This window comes from Sesamum indicum, linkage group LG5 (genome assembly GCF_026168435.1).
Source record: "Sesamum indicum cultivar Baizhima isolate 11 linkage group LG5, ASM2616843v1, whole genome shotgun sequence".
NCBI lineage: Eukaryota > Viridiplantae > Streptophyta > Magnoliopsida > Lamiales > Pedaliaceae > Sesamum > Sesamum indicum.
This window is the reverse complement of record NC_142661.1, coordinates 571,603-581,201: the sequence shown is the minus strand read 5'-3', so window position 1 is coordinate 581,201 and position 9,599 is coordinate 571,603.

Below are 9,599 nucleotides of genomic sequence, written 5' to 3'. Positions count from 1 at the left end.
AATTTTAGTATAAATAGATAGAGTAAGGTAGATTGGTTTTAGAGAAAAGATGCCATTTTTCTTTTGAGAATCACTGAAATCTTTGTTCGATCTATTTTTTTTTTACTTGTTCATAGACTGATTTTCTGGGATTTAATGAATTTTTATAGCTTTAATTTTAGTTGCAATTTTGCTTCGTAAACATGACGATAAGGAATTTGTGGTGACTTCTATGGTTTTAGTTGAAGAACTCTCCCTCTCTCTGGTTTGAGGTGTCTTCCTGCAAAAGACTATCACCCCTAAAGAACTACTGCAAAAGATTTTGCTGGAATTACGACTTCAATTTGACAACAACTAAAGTGATAAAATTGGGTTCTTAAATAATGATTCAATTCCCATCCAACAGAATTTCGTAATGGTGACACAGATGATGTATACATACTCTCAATGCATTAATATTAATGAGAATTAAAGAGAAACATGTCCAGAGCTAAAATAAAATTGCTTTAGTTTGGACCAATGCATTTATAAGAGCCCTGGACGAACAACTGAATCAAGAGTCTGCTCCTGTCAAGTAAATAAAGCTCTGCTTGGTCCACCTTCTGGGGGGATTCTAGCGGGCCTCTCAGTATGGAGCTAAGCTGTTTCCCCCGAGTCTGAAAGCTAGACGGGAATGTCCAGCCGTTGGGGTTATTGTTAAAGGCAGATTTATTTAGACTAATGGTTCCAATTTATATTGGACTGTACAATAAGAAGGTTGAAATTAAGACCTTTTACAAGTTATAGGACTATTTTCGACTTTTGAGAATTTCATGAGTAATTAACTGAAACTATACGAGGTCTAAATTATGGAATAAAAGTATAATTTTTCCAAAAATCAAGCTAACAGTTTTCTATTTTATGCTTGACTAGTCGATAAATCAAAACAAAACATAAATACGGAATGAGTTTTTAATTCAACCATTCGTTTTATTCCATAAAAAATTGTGTTTCATGTGGGATAACTATTTAACGAGGGAAGCCATGTGGTATGCTAACTTTTGGAGCTGGAGGGTACACTACAAAAAAAAGTGAGATTTGGAGTGGGTTTATGAATGATTTTTTGTGTGTTTGGAACAGTTTGCAGGACAATGGACTTATTTGGAGCGGTTGAAAATCCGTCCTTACAAATGGCGTTACAAAATTTTAGGAACAATTCAGGCCAAACCATTTTTATTTGGGACAGGAACTGTAACACTTTACGAAAATCGTTCCTAATATTAAATTTGTCAAAACAATTTACTTTTTTTAATTGGAACTGTATTAGGAATGATCAGTCTTACTTAGGAACACTTGTATAAAACTGTTCTAGTAATGGTATTAGAAATGATTTTTTTGAGTTTGGAACGCATACTTAAAACTGAAATAGCAATGGTATAGGTACGGTCAGCAACTATTTACAAATATATTTTTAATTAATTATGTTTATGAATTTAATTAATTAAATAAATATGAAATAATGGAATGTAATAAACAATATGAAACATGAATAATTAAGAAAAAATATTATATTAATATGAAAAATTATCTAATTACAAAAATAAAAAAAAATTAGAACCTAATCTAACCCCTCCTCGTCAGTGACATCCATATCGTCTTGGTTCGAGGCCTAGGCATATGTCGGAGGCGGTTCTGGAATGTCCCCTGCAAAACAAATAAAACTATTAGTACTTTTAATCAAGAATTATTTTTTTCTAAAACAAATAATATAAATAGTCTACTTACCTCCACCTCAGCCGCCCTGGGCCCACTTCAGCCGCCGTCCTTTTTCTTGTAGCATTTTTCAAATAACTCCATATACTAGGGCGCTCGACTGAGCTTTGTCTCCTATAGAAGAAAAAAACAATTGTCATCTTATTTATCAATATTGTCTTTTGTTGATAGATGAAGATGGATAAACCTAACTAGTTCTACTGAAAAATTCACTTGATGGTCTAAACAAGCTTAAAGGTATGCATCATCTGTTTGTATGTAGTTATAAAAGAGCTATACATTTTTAAACAATTATTAATTATTGAAAATATTGTCCTCAATTTGTTTTCTATTTTTGATGATTATGTAATTGTATTTTAATATGAAATATTACCTTAATATTGTTATTGTTGATATTATTTTATATTATTAGGAGTATTGATCTAATTTTGTGATTATTGACATTATTATATAAAAATATTATTACTGAGAATATTTTTTAATTTTGTGATTATAGACATTGTTATGTAAATCATGTTATTATTGGGAATATTTGCCTATTTTTTGTGATTATTGACATTGTAACGTAAATAATATTATTATTGGGAATATTAGCCTAATTTTTGCGATTATTAACATTATTATCTAAGAATATTATTATTTGAAATATTGGCCTTAATGGGTATAGCCGAACACATTTCGGCCCAAGAACAAGTTAAAAAGCCCAAACACTCCACCCCTTGTGCATGGCCACGACAATGGAGGAAGCTCACTACGCACGGCCCAAACGCGCTCAACCCAAATACTCGTAGTTGGCTCACTCCTCATACACACGTCAGTCCTTGAGGTTTGCGTGGCACACACAAGTGGTTGGACTTTTAATTTCAACTGCACCATGAGGAAAAATATGAGTCACAACAAAAGGTCCAATCCAACGAGAACATAGTTTACCCGGAAAAAGTTTAAGTTTGGAATGAAAAAGCAACACTTTTTTTCCAATAACAATGACTTTTCTTGAGAAGACTTGATCATGGAAAACTTTAGTCTTGTCTTTATAGATCCTTGAGTTTTCATAAGCATCATTTCAAATTTCCTCAAGCTCTTGGAGTTGCAATTTTCATTGACACCCCATCTCATCCATCGTCATGTTAAGTTGTTTGATTGCCCAAAAAGCCCTATTTTCAAGCTGAACAGGAAGATGACAAGGCTTACAAAATATCAAACGGTATGGGGACATACCTATTGGGGTCTTGTATGCCATGTGGAAGGCCCATAACGCATCATCCAAGTGAATGCTCCAATCCTTGTGATTGGGATTAACTGTCTTTTCAAGTATGGCCTTGATCTTACAATTGGAGACTTCGGCTTGACCATTTGTTTGAATGTGGTAGGCAGTGGAGACTCGATGAGTTAAATTATACTTTTTGAACAAAGCACTTACCATCTTATTGCAAAAGTAGGTCCCTCGTTCACTAATGATAGCTCTAGGCATTCCATACAGAAAAGATGTTAGTCTTCATAAAATCTATGACAGTTTTAGCATCATCTGTACGTGTGGCTTTTGCTTCAATCCACTTAGATACATAATCTACCCCAAGAATGATGTAAGATTTACCAAAAGATGAAGGAAATGGTCCCATGAAATCAATTCCCCATACATAAAAAAATTCACACAAAAGTATAGAGGTTAGGGGCAGTTGACCACGGGGATCGAGATTTCCCGTCATTTGACAATTCTTTCAAGATTTGCAGAATAGACAAGAATCCTTAAACGAACTTGGCCAAAATAAACCATATTCCAATACTTTCAATGCTGTTCGTTTAGGCCGAAAATGCCACCCACAAGCATGAGAGTGACAAAATTCAAGAATAGATGTAACTTCGGATTTGGATACGCACCTCTTTATGATTTGATCTGAGCAATACTTCCAGAAATATGGATCATCCCACACAGAGTATTTTGCATCACTTCTAATTTTTTCTCTCTTTGCTCTAGACAAATCATTAGACAAAGTGTTAGTAGCGAGAAAATTTACTATATCAGCGTGCCATGGGATTGCCCCTTGTGTGGCGAGGAGATGTTCGTACGGGAATTCATCTTTCAAGGGGAGTGAATCTCCTTCAACTATCAATCGGCTGAGATGGTTGGCAACGAGATTTTCCAACCCCTTTTTGTCCCTTGATGGTTAAGTCAAACTCTTGAAGAGTATCCACCATGCCTTGGCTTTGCGTCCTTTTTTTACAAGAGATACTTCAGTCCTGCATGATCAGAATAAATAATCACTTTTGTACCAAGCTAATAAGAACGAAATATTTCTAATGCAAAATAGCCAATAGTTCTTTTTCCGTGGTGGTGTAATTGCTTTGAGTGTTGTCTAATATCCTTGAGGCGTAGTAGATTACATGAGGGTCCTTTCCAACTCGTTGGCCTAGAATGGCGCCAATAGCATGTTAGTTGCATCACACATGACCTCAAATGATAGTTCCCAATTTGGAGGATGAATTATTGGTGCGTAGGTCAAAGAATCTTTCAACTTACCGAATGCTAGTTTGCACTAATCTATAGTGCAAAACTGTTTTGATTTCTTCCACCAGATCTAATACTTTCTAGCAAGATGGTTAGATCCATCTCTCCACGATCTGATGTGGACTATATTTAGAGGGGTTCCACACATGAACCCTCTAAGTGAATGGGTTCCAAGAAGGAAAGCCATACAAAAAAAATGATGAGGGTAAATTTCTATTTATATTTCTACATCTTTGTTTTTCTTATGGTTCTAAGGTCGTGCTTTATTTTATATTGTACACCGGACGCGAGGAAAGAATCAAGGATACAACCTTTGATTGAGATTTTATATGCCTTAATCCTTAATTTTCAATTTTTCGTGCTTTCGCCGCAGTTCCTGGGCCAATCCTCTCCGTTCAAGTGGTTTCAAAGCCCGATTCACTATCTAGGCCTAGAATCTAGCATGTATTGCATGAATTAGCATGTTTAGATATTTTTATCAGCTCTGGAAGCATGATTCGTTAGCTTAATTTCATATCAAAAACTAGGATTTATACGTTTCAATTTTGCATTTAATTTTGAGCATGAGAATTTTTTTAAAAATTTGAAATTTTTGAAATTCTTTTTTTTTGATGTTTCAGAATATGTAGAAAAAAAATTAAAAATTTGAAAAACACAATAGACAGTTGCTGTGGCTAGCACGGGCGCGGCAAGCATCATGAGTGTTCATCCACCTACGTGTACTCATGCTTGGCTGCTGGCCGGCACTGATAGACTTTTTCTATTTTTTCAAAATTTTTATTTTTCTGAATATTCTGCTTATTTTTCCAAAGCAGTTAATTTTGATTGAGATTTAGTATTTTTTAAAATTAAACTACTAAAATTAATTTGAAATGATTACTTAAATAAGAAATAATTTTTGCATAGGTTGCACATATGTCCAAAATTAAGTTGCATTATTTTACATATTTTAGATAGTTAGTGTAATTAATTTAAGATATTAGATATTACTATATAATGCATGATTTACTTTATATGTTAGTGCATGATTATTTGAAATATTTCATGCTTATATGTTAATTGGATTAACATGGATGATCACGAAGACCATTGAACTTTTTGGATGGTTTATTTTATGTTGGGTTGGGGCATGCATGCCTCTTATTTCTTATCTCTTCGTTTTTAGACTAAAATATTTAAGACTTGATTTATCCCTATTTATGTACTGCCCTCAACTGCTGATTGGGATTTCTTTTTAAGTTGTAATGAGTGTAATAGGTTGGAGAGGTTTATTTTTATTTTCTGTAATAATTGTAAAGAGCATACCTAGATGATGAAGGCCCATGGAGGAGGCCATGGGCTGGCTCGCAGAGATCCATGGAGAAGAGGTATGAAGGATGAGCCCTCAAAGGAGATGAAAAAATAAAGAGGTGTTATAATGCCCATATCATGTTAATGGGTTAAAAAGCTTGTAATAGTGTAGGCTCACCCTTAGACCAATCATAGATCATTGTAGGATCAGTGGGTCGCACAGGTATTTGAGTTTGTGATCATCCAACAGGGGTGTGCTAGGCTTTTATTTTTGTGCACGATGCATTTTTATTAATGATTTTTGTATTTAGAATATTATGCATGCAAAATACGAAAATGTGATACGGTCTCGATCATATAAATAAATAACTCTCACTTGGTTGGACCAAGTTAAATATTAGACCCTAAAAATAACATAAATAAAGGCTTGTTATTCGATGCCTTCCATCCGTAGTAATGTAGTAAGGAAGCTAATTTCACCTATACGTGGTCTCATAGGTCGAGAATATCTTGGGAGGCAAAATATCTTGGGATCTCATAGGTCGAGAATGATAATGGATACCTCCCACAAGGCTTTTTCTATGTAAATTATAAAAGTGGAGTATGGAGAATTTCGCTTGTGGACTTCAAGCACACTAGAAAAAGATTTTTCGCCATTTGATAGTAATGGACTTTTTTAGAAATAGTGCAAGAGTTAATGACTAAAATCCAAGTCCTTAACTAGAACACAATATTATGATAATCTACTATGATTTTTCTGTTTATTGTAGATGTCTAAGAGTCCACTTAATTTCATACTTCAGGCAAATAATTTTGATAGAACAAACTATTCTTATTGCCTGAGAAATTTGAGGATAGTTATCAATTTTGAGAACCAAACTTATGTTCTGAATAAGTCTCTACCTTGAATATTTCTGGAAGGGTCCATGCCTGGAGAACTTTTGATATACGAGAAGTGGCATGAGGACAACCGGAAAGTACACAGTATTGTACTGGGCTTGATGAGTAATGAGATCTAAAAACAGTACGAAGTGTACGAAGACTTTTGAACGATAATGCACAGCATGAAAGAACTTTATGAGGTAGCAAACCGACATATCAAACATATCGTGAGGAAGGCATTCTTCAGTGCTAGAATGATTACATCCATCCATTTATATTACAAACAATGCCTTTCATTATGATCCATCCGTTTTTACATAGTATATATTGTATCTATTGATAATAATATTGATCTTGTCACACTATAACCATTATGGTAAAAGAATTCTGCATAAAGTTATTGTCGTCGGCAATTAATGCCATTTATAGTAAAGACTTAGTCAAACAATAAGGTATAGGTTTCCTAACTCATTCCAATTACATATTTGATACAATTTAGGATTACGAAAATCAATTCAGTTACAGTTTAATATTCTTGTAAATATGTAACTACAACTCCTAACTCAAAAAGACATTGTTGACCCATCTACAAGTCTTACGATTGGCATACGATCGAGGTAGATGAGTCATTCCGATCTATCTGTTGAAAAAATACATGGCAAAGAGTGAGTTGCCAATTATACATATATATATACACATATGGCACGTACAATAGAAGACCAATTACATGCAATGACACCAATGAACCAATATTTGTTATGTAATCACAAAGTACTCAATGCCCATAGTCATGCAAAACACGAAATAATATTTGACGTTATCTTTTATTTTCTTAGGGTCCTACTTAACTAAACTGGAGTGCATCACTGAATATCCTTTCCCAGCTATCATCATCATTATCTCAATCATAATACTCCTTTTATTTTTTTCCCTTCAAGATCACACAACACATAGTTTTGTATGACCCCATACCTCTGATAGCACACAACACATAGCTCGTGTGGTATCCCACCATCTAATATCTCATCATCTATCATATCACACAGCTCGTATGATAATACATACCATATATTGTTGTATTATCTATTTTTGATATAAATGCTAAAGAAGGTATAATAAATTAAAAAATAAATATATAAAAATATTCAACAATATATATTACTATTTAAAATTGACCATATAATTAAAATTATTTAATCAATATTATATATTTTATTTGGATAATAATAAATTATGGTACTTTTATTTATACATTTAATCTTTATACAAAAATAAATTTAATAAACAACTTAGTAAATATAATATTTTTGTAATTAAAATTATTATTTAATATGACATATATAAACTTTATGTTATATTATAATATATAATTGTATTATGTTATACTTTTTTTAAATTGACAAGTAATTCACTTATAATTTTTTATGTATTTTTGAGTTTTATATTTATATTAGGATACATACTATGCATTATGCAATCTATTTTATTATTTATATGTCAAAATTTAGTGATTCCTATGAATTAATCTAGAAATAATGATATGATAATAATAGTGATGGTTGAATATTTTTAATTATTTTAATTATTATTTTATTATATATAATGAGATAAAAAAATTTAATCTACAATTACGATTTCTTAGAATCTGGCATTCGATTCACACCAAATTTAAATATATATAAGACCGTGTCCATAAGATTATATCGGACTGTTTGATTTAAAATCACGTGGCCTGATTCTACGATACACCGACTTGAATGATTATTCTTATGTTCCGAGTACGATATCTTGACATCCGTATATCCAATAAGTCTAAAACTTTACCAAGTGTATTTTTCTGTAAGTTTGATCATTTCTAATGGTTTGATGTGAATTTTAATCGTACGATTAACCCATGTTGTTCAACAATGTAAAATGATAGTTACATCAATGTAATACTAACATTTATAAATATATAAATTTACTGCAGATTGTGAACATATATTAATCTCAACTATCAAATATTTCTATGTATTTCAATTGTATTATTTCAGATAATTAATACTTTTCTATAACTTTAAACTGTTCATTATGATTTTTTTTTGTATATTTTACTAATTATATTACTACTAAACTAATCGGTAGTTTATATTTATAACAATAAATTAGAATTTTATACTATATTTTCGTATATTTATTATATAGTATACATTATACAATCTATTTCATTACTTATGAATTATGTAAAAAATTGGTGCTTCCCATTATTTAATCTAATAATAATAATAATAATATAGTATGCATCATACAATCTATTTTATTACTTATAAATTTATGTAAAAATTTGGTGATTCCCATAAGTGCAAAAAGAGAATTTGTGAAATGGGTGTAAGAAAATGAATTCGCATTTAGAGGAGGTTTACTTGTAATTAATGTTTTAATGTAAATAGTAGTGATCAGTCATGTTCTACTTTCTTAATTAAAAATAATGATCTCCTTGTCTCCATTTGTGGCTTCTTTTTTTCTTTTTCCCATAAAATTTTAAATTGTTATTTAAACTATATATTATATCTACAAGAAGGTTAATGCCATTTATAGTATTTTGTGGTGAAGAATTTTGCATAAAATTATTGCCGCAGACAATTAATGCCATTTATAGTAACGACTTAATGACAACAAGAAGGTTATAGGTATTCGTAAACTCATTCCAATCATATTTGATAAAATTCTTATATAATTTTTTCGTTCGTATCACACAGCACACAGCTTGTATGACCCCATCACCACTGATACCACACAACACATAGCTCGTATGATAATACATACCATATATTGTTGTATTATCTATTTTTGATATATATGCTAAAGTATGTAAATAATAAATTAAAAAATTAAATATATAAGAATATTCAACAATATATATTATAGAATTATAATTAATTTCACATTTCAAAATCGTAAATTATAGAACTAAAATTGTCAGTCCATTACTTACAGAATGACGGATTATTTGCCACAGTTATAATAGCTCTTAGCCATAACAAATGGTTTGGACATCCTGGAAAAACTACAACAATCATTGCATACTCGTGGTCTATGATGATTTGTTACTATTATTTATTATTAATTATAGCATTTAGCCATAATTATATGTTATATTTCTTGTACTAAAATTATTGCATTTATTTTCACGAGTTGCTAATTTTTGCAG